Here is a 16,037-nt window from a genome sequence, read left to right on the forward strand (position 1 = left end):
ACGTTTTTATCTGATCACATTTTGACTGGGTGCTTTAGTTGCTTCCACATTTTAATGTTTTATCAAGGTAACATTGGTTGGCAAACTATTTGTGTTTCAGTTGTGCAATCCCGTACCTCTTCAAAATACATGTTAGTATACACCATACCTGCCACCATTGTGCATGTGCACAACCTCTGGAACAGTCCATTGGGTCCTTTTCCACATTTCCACAATCCAGCTGTTTTAAATAATGCTGCAGTAAATATTGGGGGGGGGGGGTTGAATATGACTTTTTGTGTTCATGTTTCCATGTTCTTTCTAGATTCCCAAAGGTGGGATTGCTGAATCATCAGATAAATGATATTTTAAATACCTTTTCATCTTTTAAAAGGATCACTGTCACTGGCCTCCCATTGTTCACCAGTTTGCCCACAGGTCTCTCTAAGCATTATCTGGTGTTGCTGCAGACCAGATCTGTGGGGCCGCATTGCTGGCTTGTCCTTAGGCTTCATTGATGAAGCTTGACTGGGAGAGTCTCCTGGTCACTGTTTGGGAGACCTCCCAGATGACATTTTAAAGTCTTTTTTAAAATTGGTATTTCATATATTTTTAAAAATTTTTATTAGTAAAAAAACATGAGGTACAGTTGTAGACTTACAAATTTTTGTGCTTGGGTTTCAGTTATACAGTGATCAAGTACCCATCCCTCCACCAGTGCCCGTTCTCCACCACCACAGATCCCAGTATCCTTCCCACCCCCCCACCCCCCATCCCACCCTGCCTCTGTGGCAGGGCATTCCCTTTTGTTCTCTCTCTCCTTTTGGGTGCTGTGGTTTGCAGAAGAGGCATTGAGGGAAAATCATGTTCGATCTATAGTCTACTTTCAGCATGCATCTCCCATCCTGGGAGGATCCTCCCAACACCCTTTACTTGGTGCCCCCTTCTCTTTTCACCGAGTATGTGCGTCTGGCTCCAAGCCATGGAGTAAACCTCCTGGTACTTATCTCGGCTATTCCTGGGTGTTAGTCTCCTATTTTGTTACTTTATGCTCCCCAGATAAATGCAGTCTTTCTATGTCTGTCCCTCTCTTTCTGACTCATTTCATGTAGCATGATACTTTCCATGTAGTACCACTTGTATGTAAATTTTATGACTTCATCTTTTCAAACAGCTACATAGTACTCCATTGTGTAGATGTACCAAAGTTTCTTTAACCAGTCATCTGTTCACGGGAACTCAGGTTTTTTTTTCAGATTCTGGCTATTGTAAAGAGTGCTGCAATGAACCAACAAGTGCAGATGTCACTTCGACTATACATTTTTGCCTCTCTGGGATATATTTCCAGGAGTGGTATTGCTGGGTCAAATGGGAGCTCAATTTCTAATTTTTTGAGAATCGTCTATACTGTTTTCCAAAAGGGCTGAACCAGTCGGCATTCCCACCAGCAATGAAGGAGGGTCCCTTTCTCGCCACATCCACACCAGCACTGGTTGCTTTTGTTCTTTTGGATGTGGGCCAGTCTCTGTGGTGTGAGGTCATATCTCATTGTTGTTTTGATCTGCATCTCCCTTATGATTAGTGATGGAGAGCATTTTCTCATGTGCCTTTTTGTCATTAAGATTTCTTCTTTGAGAAAGTTTCTGTTCATTTCGTTGCCCCAGTTTTTGATAGGGTTGGATATTTTCTTCTTGTGGAGTTCAAACAGTGCTTTGTATATCCTTGATATCAACGCCTTGTGAGATGGGTATTGGGGAATATCCTATTCCATTCTGTAGACTGTCTTTGTATTTTGGTCACTGTTTCTTTTGAGGTGCAGAAGCTTCTTAGTTTAAGATAGTCCCATTTGTCTATTTCTGTTTTCACTTGCTTGGCCAGTGACATGACATCTTTGAAGATACCATTAGCTTCAATGTCATGGAGGGTTTTGCCAACTTTGTCTTCTGGTCCGATGTTGAGGTATTTAACCCATTTTAATCTTACTTTTGCACATGGTGTTAGGCAGAGATCTGAGCCAATTTTTTTTTTTTGCACGTAGCTGTCCAGTTTTGCCAGCACAGTTTGATAAAGAGGCTTTCCTTGCTCTACTTCACATTTCTTGCTCTCTTGGCAAATATTAGATGATCATATGTTTGGGGGGAGATGTCAGTATAATCAACCCTGTTCCATTGGTCTGCATCTCTGCCTTTGTTCCAGTACCATGCTGTTTTATTTATTATTGCTTTGTAATAGCGTTTGAAGTTAGGGAGGTTGATTCCTCCTATTTTCTTTTTCCCAAGAATTGCTTTAGCTATTTGAGGGGGCTTATTGTTTCATATGAATTTCAGGAATGTTTCCTCCATTTCTTTGAACAATGTCATGGGTATCGTTATAGGGATCACATTGAGTTTGTACAGTGCTTTGGGAAGTATTGCCATTTTGACAATGTTAATTCTCCCGATCCATGAGCAGGGGATATCTTTCCATTTCCTCGTGTCCTCTTTTATTTCCTGAAGTAGCGTTTTGTAGTTTTCTTTGTACAGGTCTTTAACTTCCTTAGTTAAGCTGATTCCTAGGTTCTTGATTTTCTGGGGCACAGTTGTGAACGGGATTTTTTTTTATGTGACTTTCTTCTCTCTCACTATTTGTGTATAGGAAAGCCATGGACTTTTGGGTATTGATTTTATAGCCTGCAACTTTACTATAGAAGTCTATTGTTTCTAGGAGTTTCTTGGTAGAGGTTTTAGGGTTCTCTAAGTATTGTATCATATCATCTGTGATTAGTGAGAGCTTGATTTCTTCCTTTCCTACCTGAATGCCCTTAATATCTTTTTCTTGCCTAACCACTATTGCAAGTACTTCCAGTACTATATTGAAGAGCAGTGGAGAGAGTGGGCATCCTTGTCTCGTCCCTGATCTTAGAGGGAAGGCTCGCAGTTTTTCACCATTGAGAATGATGCTTGCTGTAGGCTTGTGATAGATGGCTTTAACTATGTTGAGGAAAGTCCCCTGTATACCTATTTTGGCAAGGGTTTTCATCATAAAGGGGTGCTGGATCTTGTCAAATGCTTTCTCTGCATATATTGATATGATCATATGGTTTTTATCTTTTCTTTTGTTGATATGATGGACTGTGTTGATTGATTTCTGAATGTTAAACCATCCTTGCATCCCCGGGATGAATCCTATTTGGTCATGGTGTATGATCTTTTTCATGAGTTACTGAATTCTATTTGCTAGTATTTTGTTGAGAATCTTCTCATTCGTGTTCATCAGGGATCTCTGCCTGTAGTTTTCATTTCTTGTGGTGTCTTTGTTTCCTTTTTGTGTTAGAGAGATACGGGCTTCATAGAAACTGTTTGGGAGAGTTTTTGTTTCTTCAATTTCTTGGAAAAGGTTGAGAAGAACTAGCATTAGGTCCTCTTTAAATGTTTGGGAAAATTCGTTAGTAAATCCATCTGGACCTGGGCTTTTGTTTTTGGGAAGACTTTTGATTACAGTTTCAATTTCCTTGATGTTAATAGGACTATTCCGGTAGTCTAGATCATCTTGATTCAGCCTTGGGAGATTATAGGAATCCAGGAATTTATCCATTTCTTCTAGGTTCTCTTGTTTTGTGGCATACAGACTTTCAAAGTAGTCTCTGATGATTTTTTGAATTTCTTTGGTTTCTGTTGTGATATCCCCCTTCTCATTTCTGATTCAGTATATTAGAGTTTTCTCTCTCTCTTTCTTTGTGAATCTTGCTAGTGCTTTATCTATCTTGTTTATTTTCTCAAAGAACCAGCTCTTGGTTTCACTGATCTTTCAGATTGTTTTTTTGGTTTCCATGTTGTTGATTTCTGCTCTAAGTTTTCTGATCTCTTTCCTTCTGCCTGGTTTGGGCTCCTGTTGTGGTCCTTTTCTCAGATCTTGAGCTGTGAAATCAAGTTGGTTATGTGGACTGGAACCCAGTTCTTACTTCCAATATTATATTTCTGGTTCATAGGTTTTAGTTTAAAAGTGGAAAATACACACACACACACACACACACACACACACACACACACATATATATATAAGTAAGTAAGTAAAGGCCCTCCCGTTGATCATCGATTTGCTCGAGCGGGCCCAGTAACGTCTCCATTGGAGACTTTGTTGTTACTGTGTCTGGCATATCGAATACTCTCGGTAGCTTGCCAGGCTCTCCGAGAGGGGCGGAGGAATCGAACTCGGGTCGGCCATGTTGGCTGCGTGCAAGGCAGATGCCCTACCCGCTGTGCTATCTAGACAAAAATGGCTGGAGCAGTAGCACAGCGGGTAGTGCGTTTGCCTTCGACCTGGCCCACTCAGATTTGATTTTTCAGCCCCTCTCAGAGCGCCTGGCAAGCTAAGAGAGTATCTTGCTCGTATGCCAAAGCCTGGCAAGCTACCCGTGATGTATTTGATATGCCAAACACAGTAACAAGTGTCACAATGGAGATGTTACTGGGCCTGCTTGAGCAAAATCAATGAACAACGGGAGGACAGTGACAGTGACTTTAAAGAAAAATACGGTTGGAGGTTAGGAAGCTCCACTGTGAATTTTTTGTTTCCAGCCACAATATTTTTATTTATTCTGAGACATACTGGGTTTCTAGATTCTCATTCAGCTTTAGAATTTTATGATTCCATTTTCAAATGAAATTTTCAAATCATTAATTTACTTCTCTGTTCTAGGTACATCATTGACTTTTGGGAAACACAGAAAGGAGTCTGATGGGAAAGCTGATGAAGTAGAAGACAAGACTGGCCTCAGGAAGTGTACATGAAAATATTCTTAAATGAACCCATTGGTAAATGCAAAACAGCCGCTGTTGGAGGTAGGTAATGGCTTAGAGTGTAGGTTCAACATGGTGTGACTCACCCTGCAGAACTGTGCCAGCTTGGGTCAGTATCAGGGAAAGGGGGCCTCCTGAAGTACAGCCTCCCTTTCTGGACTCAGGCATCCTAGAGGCTATTCTTCCAAGTTGACAGTGTAAGGGGAATGCTCTCTTAACTCTTAAGCAACTCCGACTTATCCTGTCCTGTATGGTCCTTCCTATTTCCCCAAGGACAATACATAAAGTTGGTGGAGGCAACTTGAAAGTGATAGCAACTTTCTCACAATTCCTGCATTTCTGGGAAATGGGCAGTCAGTGCTAAAGCTCTGGATTGTATATCCTGTGAACCACGTGTTGTTTCTTGACTTTACTCTGAGCCCTCTGACATCAAGTTGCCTAATTGGTGGTAGTTGCTTTGAAGTCACTGGTTAATCATTAACTTTGACTTGCTGGTCTCCTTCATACCTCCTTCTACCATCCAGGTTACTGCGTTAAGTGGCTGTGTTATTTACTTGCGTATTATCTTTTATTTGTTGTTTTGGATCCATGATTGGCAGTATCAGGGGGCTACTCTGTATTCAGAGGTATATGATTCCTGATCCTTTAGGTTCTAAACCTCTCTCTTCCTTATATGTGCCAATATAGAGCACTATATACCAAAGTAGTTTATTAACTACTTGGTCATCATACCGTCATGGTAGTATTAAATAGTATCATTTCCTAGAGGAGGATGCTGAGGTTCTAAGCGGTTTAATAAGTAGTTTACAGAAGTGAATTCAGTGCAAACTGTGTGTGTCTTGTGCTTTGTGAGTGAAAACGTGTGCTAAATTGTCTCCACTTTTTGAAGTAGGCTTAGAAAGATAGCCTAATGCCTGTGGATTTTCAGTCTTCGGTTATACTTTTTTCCCACCATTATTTGCTAGTTTTCCCATGTTACGGTATATTGTGTTTTTAATTATTCTTATGACAATTAATTAGCGTATCACATATTTCAGTGTTCTTGTCTTATTCTTTCACTAAGAGTATGTTACTATGATTTGTTATTAAAATGAGCATAGTCTCGCAACTGATGTCTTTATTGCTAAGGTATTATGAGGTCATTATTGGAGGTATGGTGGACTTTCTGGGGGAGCGCATCCAGCTAGCTCAGGCTTAGTCCTGGCTGTGTGCTGAGAGATCAGTCATTGCTCAGGAGTCCATAAGTGGTGCTTGGGTGAGGGGTCAGCTGTGTGCAAGGCACGTGCTTTACCCTGTGTAATGTCTCTTGTCTCTCAACCACACACCCCCCCCCCCCCCCGGCCACCAGAGTAGAGTTTTACAAATCCTACTGTGTCTGTGACCTCATATATCATTAACCAGGTTCTTTCCGTGTTGAGTTAGTGATGATAATATAATTTAGGATAATATAGGAAATGAATTTCATTTAGTTTATAGTGTCGTTTCTGAGCCTGAAATCTTAATATGAAACATGTGTTCCATTCTGTAGTGTTGGCTCAGGGGTTAGTCTGTGTAGCTAAGAAGTTGCTCTTTTAGGATATGAGTTTAAGTAGATTTAAGAATGGCATTTACTTCTTTGGAGTGTGTTTATTTATGTGGGTGTTGTGTGTGTGTGAGCACACACGCGCATGTGTGGTATGTTTTGTGTAAGATGGGGTGGACATACTAGTTCTGCTCATTGCTGAGAATTTAGGGGTCACTCTTGGTAGTGCTCAGTGGCCCACATGATGTCAGGGATCAAGCCCGAGGCTTCCACATGCAGAGCCAAGTGCCCCAGATCATTAAGCTATCTTTCTGGTTCCTCCCTTCTTTTTTTAAAAGACAGTGTGTTACATGATTTAAAAAAAAATATAGGAATTTCAGACTTCTTAAATACTTTCTATTAAATCAGCAAACACAGTATATACTGATTAATATTTTAATATTAGTGTTTATTGTTTGAGCCACACCCAGCTGTGCTCAGGGCTTATTCTGGCTCTGTGGTCAGGGATTACTCCTGGCAGAGCTCAAGGGACCATGTGGGGTGCTGGGGATCAAACCCTTGTTGGCCACATACAAGGTTATACTATCTCTCAAGCCTAATATTTTAATCCTTATTAAAATGTTGGAAGTTAGGTCTGGTCAAGCCTTTTTTTGAAAGGTGAATAAACTTAGGACATTATCAAACCTGCCCAAGCGCATCCAGTTAGAGAATGGTCGAGCCAGAACTTGAACCTGATTTGTTTGACTTCCTGGCTTAACAATTACCTGTCTTTCAGATCACACACACACACACACACACACACACACACACACACACACACACACACATCACTGTAGCACTGTCCTTCCATTGTTTATCGATTTGCTCGAGCAGGCACCAGTAACGTCTCCATTGTGAGACTTGTTACTGTTTTTGGCATATCGAATATGTTGAATATGTCCATGTGGGCAGAATACTCTTGGTAGCTTGCCTGGCTCTCCGAGAGGGGCAGAGGACTCGAACCCGGGTCAGCTGTGTGCAAAGCAAACGCCCTACCCACACACACAAATTTAGATTGCAATCATGCAGATATGTTTCATGATTGTCACTAGTAGAAAGCTAGTCTAAAAACAAATGCTTAACCTTAAACAAATGCTTAATGCCAGACCTTCTCAGAAGTAAAGACTTCTAAGATGGGCCTGATTCCATCATTGAGGAGGTACATTCTAACAGTGATAATTGCATCTGATTTGTGATAGATTAAGCCATTTTGGGAACTGGAGATGCAGCTGCTTGTGTTGTAATTGCCGACATTGCTCTGATCTGTGCTGCCAGTAGCAGTTAGAGACTCCAGTCACTGCAGCTGTTGGCATGGGTGTCTGGTCTTACCCTTAAGGACATGACTGGCATTTCATGTGAATTCAAACTTCGCACAATATATGAACTTCAAACTTTCAGAGAGCTGTTATCAGTTTCACTATAAGTAAAATTTCTTTTTCTAACTTCTTTTTTTCCTTCGTGTTTATTTTTTTAATTTTGGGTTGGGGCAGTGCTCCCAAGCAGTGCTTAGGGTGATTGGGGCTACTCTCATTTTTGGTCAACCAGATCCGCTCTTCAGTGAGAGACATGGGAATGCAATGCTGCTTGGGCTCTGTGGTGCTGTGGACCACTAGAGACAGCTCAGTGGTGCTGGGGGCCTCCAGGACCCCCCAGTCATGCTTGGAAGGCCATGCAGTGCCAGGGAGCAGCCCAAGTTTGGTGTATGAGCCCTGTATCTCTCCCACCCTATCCCCTCTTGCTTATTTATTTACTTCTTTCTTTTTTCATTCATCTCTTTATTTTTGGGTTTGGAGCCACACCTAACAGTGTGCAGTGGCTGTTCCTGACTCTGTTCTGAGGTGTTACCCCAACAGTACTTTGGGAACCATAGATAACCATGCTGGAGATTGAGGGTTGTCAGAAAGCAACTGCTTGGAAGGCAAGTGTCTTTAGTCCTCTCTCCACTCCCTTCCCCCTGATTTTAAATAAAAAATTTGTACATTGAACAGCTTGAACAATGAACCCATCACTAGAGATCACTGGCAATATTTTAGTGTGGATGCTTCTGGCTTTTATTCTCTTGAAAAGAACAAATTATGGGTTCTAGACCCTTTTTTGTTTGCCTTTTTTGGGGGGTCACACCCAGTGATGCTCAGGGGTTACGCCTGGCTCTGCACTCAGGAATTACTCCTGGCTGTGCTCAGGGGCCATATGGGATGCTGGGAGTCGAACCTGGATCGTCTGTGTGCTAGGCAAATACCCTACCCACTGTGCTATTGCTCCAGCTCCTCTAGATCTATTTTTATGCACTGTAACTTCGGTGTTTTTCCCATGGTGTTTTTCTTCCCACGTGGCAGTGCTCAGGGCTTATTCCTAGCAGGATTGTGCACTCAGGAATCAGTCCTGGCAATTACTCGGGGGACCATATGTGGTCCGGGATCAAAACCAGATTTGTCAAAATAGGTCTGTCAGGCAGAGCAATTGCCTTAATCCCTGTACTATCTCTCCAGCCCCCCGCCCCATGTTTTTCATTATCATTTTGAAGCACACTAAAAAATGAGTACAAATATTTTGTTTTGGTAGTAGCACGTTGCTAGCATACATGCATTGAAAGTACAGACAACCATTTTTGTCTTCCTTCGTTTTGGCAGCCTAGTTCGGCCTTGAAATTTTATCAGCCTCTCCTTTCTCATCCTTCTCAATGCTGCCATATTGGTGGTCGACGTGATTCCCTTCAGGGTCAAGGGAATGAGACCCATTGTAATTACTGGTTTTGGCATATCAAATACACAACTGATAGCTTGCGAGGATCTGCCATGCGGGCGGAATACTCTTGGTAGCTTGCCAGGCTCTCCGAGAAAGATAGAGGCTTTTGGGGTGGCCTCTAATCACCCTTTTAGGTGTTCCCATCATTCAAACCATATTTGAACCCTATCAAATATGGTACAGCAATTCTGGAAGATGGATATTAAGTGTCTTATAATGTGCGGCCACGCAGTCCAAAAAGTGTCCTGAAGCATGGCGGTGGCTGGGTAGTGAAGGTAGTGGAGGTCTGTCAGTGAGGTATTTATCTGGTACTGGTAGGGGTAGGGTGGGTCTTCTATGCGCAATCCAATCCCTGGGTCTCTAGTGGTTGGTGGAAGCAGACAGGGCAGGTTGGGGTGCGGCTTCTGGTTTTAATCCCTTCATCATTGATTCATTCGAATGTCTAACAATGCAAATCGGAAGATTACATATGAATAGATGTGGCTAACTGCCAGCAGTTTCTATCTTCTTTGTCTACAAACCAACATCCAATTATGATGAAGGAGAAATTGAGAAGTTCTACATGTAGCTGGAGAAGTTCTATAAAGAAGACCACACCTTCTGCAAGATCATTGTGGGTGATTTTAATGCCAAGATAGGACCGAGAAGATCAGCCGAAGAACTCCACATCGGGACCCATGGCCTAGAATGGAATGCACAGAGTGAGAGGCTGAGTTCATCACGTCGACCAAGACCATCCATGCTAACTCACAATTCCAAAAGGCCGAATCTAAACATTGGACATGGGAGTCTCCCGGTGGACGGTTCCACAACAAAATTGACCACATCATATTCAATCAACGGTTTTGCCTGACCGATGTCACTGTTGTCCCAAAATTCCAAATGGGATCGGACCACCGTCTCCTTCGTGCAAAATTCTACTTCACAGAGCGGGGAGAAAGGGCTGCAAACTTCAAAAAGAGAACTCCCAGAATGACCTCCAACTGGGAGCTCTTTGGCACTATTGCTGCAACATGGGAAGATAACATTGTTGACAACATTGACGAGGAATATGATCGACTGGTTCAGCACCTCCATGATTGTGCGAGGAATGCCAAGAGAGAGATAGCCACAAAAAAGCGCCTGTCTTTGAAAACTCTTGAGCTCATTTGCCAACATTGCTTGGCGCATGCCTCAGGCAACCTCAAGCGAACTTCCGAGCTTACAAAGCAGTGCAGAGATGCGATCATGGAAGACCTCAAAGAGAGAAGAAGAGCAGTACTGGTAGATACAGCAGAAGCCGGTAAAAGCATTTGTAATGCCCGCCTGTCCTTCGCCAACTACAAGACCAAGATGACTACCCTCCAACGTCCTGATGGATCTATCACATCTTTCAGAAGGGCAATAGAGAAGATTATCCATGACTTTTACTCAGATCTCTTCTATAGCCATGTGCACCTGCCCACATACCAAATTCCACAGGATGGATATGTCGTTCCCAGTGTTCTCCCTTCTGAAATCCGACACACCATTTCATCGATAAACCAAAGAACAGCACACGGCCTAGACAAGGTCAGACCTGAATACCTGAAGAACCTGCTGTCAGTACTCATCAATACGCTGGCTTGGCTCTTCACATGCTACCTGTCTGATTGCAAGGTTCTGTCCAATGGAAAACCAGCAGGACTGTACAACTATACAAAAGGGAGACATCCACAGCATTGGCAACTATCACCCAATCTGCCTATTGTCTGTCGTCTATAAGCTGTTCACTCGAGTCATCCTGAATAGGATTGTCAGAACACTAGATGAAGGACAACCATGCAAGCAAGCTGGGTTCCGCAAAGGATTCAGCACCATCGACCATATCCACACGATGACCAAGCTCATTGAGGTTTCTCGGGAGTTCAAGATGCCGCTCTGTCTAACGTTCATTGTTTTAAAGAAGGCCTTTGATTCTGTTGAGATGAAAGCAGTCATTGAAGCCCTTGCCAATCAGGGCATTCAAACTCAATACATCAGGATCCTCTGTGAGCTGTATTACGGATTCACTACCAGGATCTCACCATTCTACAAAGAAGTAATCATCGATGTCAAGAGAGGGTTTGGCAGGGTGACACCATTTCACTGAAACTGTTCAATGCCACCCTCAAGAATGTCATGCGACGACTGGAATGGGAAGGAATGGGAAGGAATGGGAGTGAAGATAGATGGTCGGCAACTACACCACCTATGCTTTGCTGATGACATTGTTCTAATAACACCAAACATTAGCCAAGTGGCACAAATGCTGGCCGACTTCGACTGTGAGTATGGAAAGGTCGGACAGCAGAATCTTACAAAGACAATGTTTATGAGAAACAGTCTCATTCCTGACACTCCATTTGCTCTCAACGGAATGACCATCTCCGAATGCAACAGCTATGTGTACCTAGGTCGAGAAGTCAACGTGACAAATGACCTGGCACCTGAGTTGCGCAGGAGGAAGAGAGCGGCTTGGAATGCCTTCAAGAGCATCATAGAAATAGCTAAGAGGACGGAGAACTTCCGACTCCGGGCACATCTCTTTGATTCCACTGTTCTTCCTGTATTAACATACGCCTCAGAGACCAAGGCCCTATGCAAACAGGATGAGAACGCTATTCGGGTCTCTCAAAGAGGAATCGAAAGAGCTATGCTTGGAATATCACGTTTCCCTCAAATGAGAGAAAGAATCCGGAGTTCCGACTTCTGTCGACGATCAAGAATCAGGGATGCTGTCTCGTTTGCCAAGGCGTCAAAAATCAGATGGGCTGGACACGTAATGAGATTTAGAGATGACCACTGGACTAGAGCTGTTACCAACTGGATTCCATGGGATGTCAGAAGACCACATGGCCGCCCACCTACCAGATGGTTATACTTCTTCATCAAGATCATGAACAATTGGTTTGAGGCTCTTAGCTTTCCTAGAACGAACAGACTCCATTGGGCTACACTAGCACGCAACAGGGACAAATGGAGACGTTACTGGTGCTCGCTCGAGCAAATTGACGATTAACGGGAAGTCAAGTGATCAAGTAGCACGTTACTCCTTAAGTGAAAAAAAACCCTATTATGGGGTTAGAGAGATGCTACAGCTGGTAGGGTTCTTGCCTTACCTTGCATATGGCTCACCTAGGTTTGATCTCCGGCATCCCATTTGGTCCTCTGAGCACCACCAGGAGTGATTCTTGAGTGCAAAGCCAGGAGAAAGCCCTGAGCATTGCCGGATGTGGCCCTAAATCCTCCCCCACCTCCCAAATCTAATTTTTAAGTAGATGTCATTTTTCTCCTGTTCAGTTAGTACCTTTGCAAATCAGGAGATAGTAGTTGAAGCTGTAAAATAAGAACACTGTCACTTTCTAATAACTAATGATGTTTAAGAATATGACAAGGGATCTGGAGGTGTGGTTCAGTGATAGAGCACTTCCTTGGCATATATGGGACCCTGGTTTCTATTCCCAACACTACATGGTCTCCACAACACCACAGATTTATTCTCTACTACTGAGCAGGGAGAAATCCCCCGCACTGCTGGGTAGAGCATCAAAACCAAAACAAACAAAAAAGAATGTGTTGAGCAAAACCGAAACCACTTCCTCTGTCACATTATGTGATGAGCAGATGGCTGTGACTTTTTTGTTTTTCAGTATAGATGCTGTCACAAAGAGAACAACAAAGTCTCTTTGGCCTAGAAAATTTGAAACCTTTTCTTTGAGATGACTCATCCATGATGTGACATGTAACTTTGAATCTTCCATAGTTAGAAGGAATTTCTCAAATTCCTATTTCTAGGTTGTCTTACCTGATAATTTGCTTAATGTGCTTAGTTGACAATGTACTAATTAAGCATTTCCTCTCCCTCTTTTTGGGGTAGAGGGAGGGCTGAATATTTCAGACCATCCCAGGCCAGGCAGCTACACTGAAATGATGAACCCCCGTGGCCTCTAGAGCTGACCTGTGTTTGTTTGTGATTTCTTTGAGAAACATTCACTGATAATACGAGTATCATAATCTAATGGCACAAGTACTATTTCTCCTGAAGTGAAGAGCTCTGTGCTTCTTGGGATTAAATCTCTCAGACAGAGAAGCTGATTATAACCGAGGTGGGTGATTTGTTCTTGGGAGCTCTCTCTTGGAAAAGGATGATATTTCTAATTACCACAATGAGATCCAAGTACAAAATAAAATATAATGCAATCTATTTTAGATGTTCAAGTTGAAAACTTACCTATATAAATGAGAAAAAGTAATATACATATTAAGTGATTTGGATTTCTTTATTTCATAGGATAAAATCACCTAATAATCATCAATCATTAGAAGTTGACTTTTATTGATTTATTATCTGATAACTCCATTTGCCATTCCTTGATATTTTATTGGGGCAAGCAATATGAAATTAATTTGTTATGTGCCTGCTGGCATGCAGGCTGGGAGGTGGGAGGGAACCTTGGGGTATGCATGGAGGGAAAGTCACACTGGTGGTGGGTTTGGTGTTGGAACATTGTGTGCTTTAAACAACTCTATTATGAAAAACTTTGTAAATCATGGTGTCTTAATAAAAAATAAAAATTAAAGATTTTTTTAAAGAAGTGAAAAAATAAAAGGGTGATATGAAGTTGGGATTGTCATACCAGTCTTCCTTAGTCTTTTTGCTTATGGGTAGATAGGTTATCATCATTCTCACTAGGCCATTGGCTTCTCAGACATTGTTACATACTACCCTTGGGATTCCATGTCCCTGGATAGTGAGTTGGGGAGGAAGACAAAAATCCCTTGATCTCTTTATTGTCCCACCAGCCAACAACTCAGTTTTTATATGTCTTATGTATCAACTTTCTACAAAGTTTTATTTAAAGAGAAAACTTCTTCCTTAAGAAAGGAAAGACTGAAAAATGAAAAAAAAAGAAAAGGAAAAGGAAAGGCTGAGAAGCACAGTGCCATATAGAACCTATGTGAAGATTTATTTATATATTTTTCTTTGGAGGGGAGTTGGGACCATTCCTGGAAGTGGTCAGAGGCTACTCCTGGGGTCTGTTCCAGAGTAACCCCTGGCAGTGCTTGGAAGACCATATATGATGCTAGGGATTGAACTGGGGTTAGTCATATGCAAGGTGAGTGCCTTTATTTCTATACTATTGCTCTGGCCCAATAGGAGGATTGGACTTGAAACACCAAATGTCCTGTTATCAAAATTTTTGCAAATCATGGTGCTGATATAAAATAGATAATTTTAAAATTATAATAAGAGAGGAGAGAATTAGATATCTAAGTAGTTTTTCTTCATATTTCCATTATGCCAGTAATTATTAAATAGGAGCACGGTCTTCTTTTGTTTCTTTTTAACTTGCTATAGATCTGCCAGTTAGAATTTCTTTTTACAGGTCTACAAAGGGCAGTGATTTCCAGAGTCACCTCAAAAGCTTAGGAGAGAAGGAATACCTTACAAGTGTTGGTGACAAGTAGTCTTTTAGTGATAGGTCAGAAAATAGTGTCACGTATTGTCCTATCAAGACCTTAGGAGATGGTCTACCTTTTAATTGATAGAAAAGGGTTGTTCCTCCATCATTTTGATGGGGTTCATGAAATTGAATGTGACAGTTCATGAAAGCTTCATTATCTATTTCTGAATTCTTTTAAAACATTTGGGCGAGTTCTGTTACATTGAAGACTGACAATGAGTCATAGAACTGGCCACTCCTGAATTAGGAACGTGGGTTGTATTTATGCCACAGCTCAGGTGACTAAGAATTTCCCTAGAGAGAGTCATAACCAGAGAGATTAAGGAATTGACTAAGGAATTTATGATGGCTGATTTACAGTTGGAAAATCTTTAATCAGCTATCTAAAAGATTAATTGTTAAAGTTAGGGTGATAATTCGGACTGGAGTGTGTACCTTGCATGTGCGAAGCCCCTGCTTTGATCCTTAGCATCCCTAACTGTTGCCCTTTAAGCCCCCAAACACACTACCCGATGCAAACACACTACCTGGTGGCCCCCAAGCACCACCTGGGCTGCACTGGGCCATCAGCATTGCACTAAAGGGCTTGAGCATTGAACCAGTTGGCATGGTTGGCCAAGTAGCACCAGGAATGCCACCAGTAGCCCCTGTCCATTGCTTGGCAGGCACCCCAAAATTGTGTTTATTTACAGGAAAACTGACATAAAAGCACCATATTATACATGAAGGTTCTAACCTGAATACATAATCTGTTATTCAGTGAATGAGATTAGTCTTGAAGCGCAAACTAGAGAGAGAATTATTGCAACCCTAACATGGGGTGGGCTAAGTTACGTAGCAGGACATTGGTGGGGTTTAAACTGTGTCTGAACTGTCTGCATTCGACCATCACAACAGTCGGCCTACTTCCTACCATATTCTCTGACTGTGCAACTGATAAAATAGGAATGCATGGGAATTGCTATAGGAATTGCCACCCCTGCAGCCCCGAGTGTTTCCCTCTCTCCTCTCTTCTTTGTTGATTGTGGGTTTCGTGCTCTGTACTGGATAGTTGGCTACAGTAGTAGTGAATGAGCAATGAGAAATAAGATCCCTTCCAGAGGACCAGGGCAGCGTAGTTTAGGGAGACAGAATGATAGAGAGGTAGTAACATTTCAGACACAGTAATTGCTGTGCAGACAGTAAAATAGGATGACATGAGTGTCTTAGAAAGGAGAGGCTGCTTTCTATTTCATCTTGGATGTAAAACCTGCATTTTGTTGGCTGAGCACTTCTTCTACTGCTTACATTTTTGTCCTTACCAGTTCTCTTAAATAATTAATTTTTGTTTGATTTGATTTTGGGAGCCATATCCAACAGCTGCTTATTCCCTGCTTGCTGCTTGTGGGTATCCCTGGTGATGCTCTGGGGATCAAGAGTTATCAGACATCTGAACCTGGGGCTCCAGCGCCCAGCGGATGTAGGCCTGTCCTTTGAGCTATTTCCCAGGTCCTGTCTTAAATAATTCTT

At 42.2% G+C, this 16,037-nt stretch overlaps 1 protein-coding gene across 3 annotated transcripts in view; it reads left to right on the forward strand.

Annotated features, from left to right (window-relative positions):
• The window catches only part of SGMS1 (sphingomyelin synthase 1), a 309,219-nt gene that overhangs the window by 144,716 nt on the left and 148,466 nt on the right, over positions 1-16,037 (forward strand). For all 3 annotated transcript variants that reach the window (XM_056120601.1, XM_056120602.1, XM_056120603.1), the window contains one exon: positions 4,657-4,799. The gene's annotated coding sequence lies outside the window, so the exon portion shown is untranslated. The remainder of the gene's footprint in view (positions 1-4,656; positions 4,800-16,037) is intronic.

This window comes from Sorex fumeus, unplaced genomic scaffold (genome assembly GCF_029834395.1).
Source record: "Sorex fumeus unplaced genomic scaffold, SorFum_2.1 ptg000043l, whole genome shotgun sequence".
In the NCBI taxonomy this organism is placed as follows: domain Eukaryota; kingdom Metazoa; phylum Chordata; class Mammalia; order Eulipotyphla; family Soricidae; genus Sorex; species Sorex fumeus.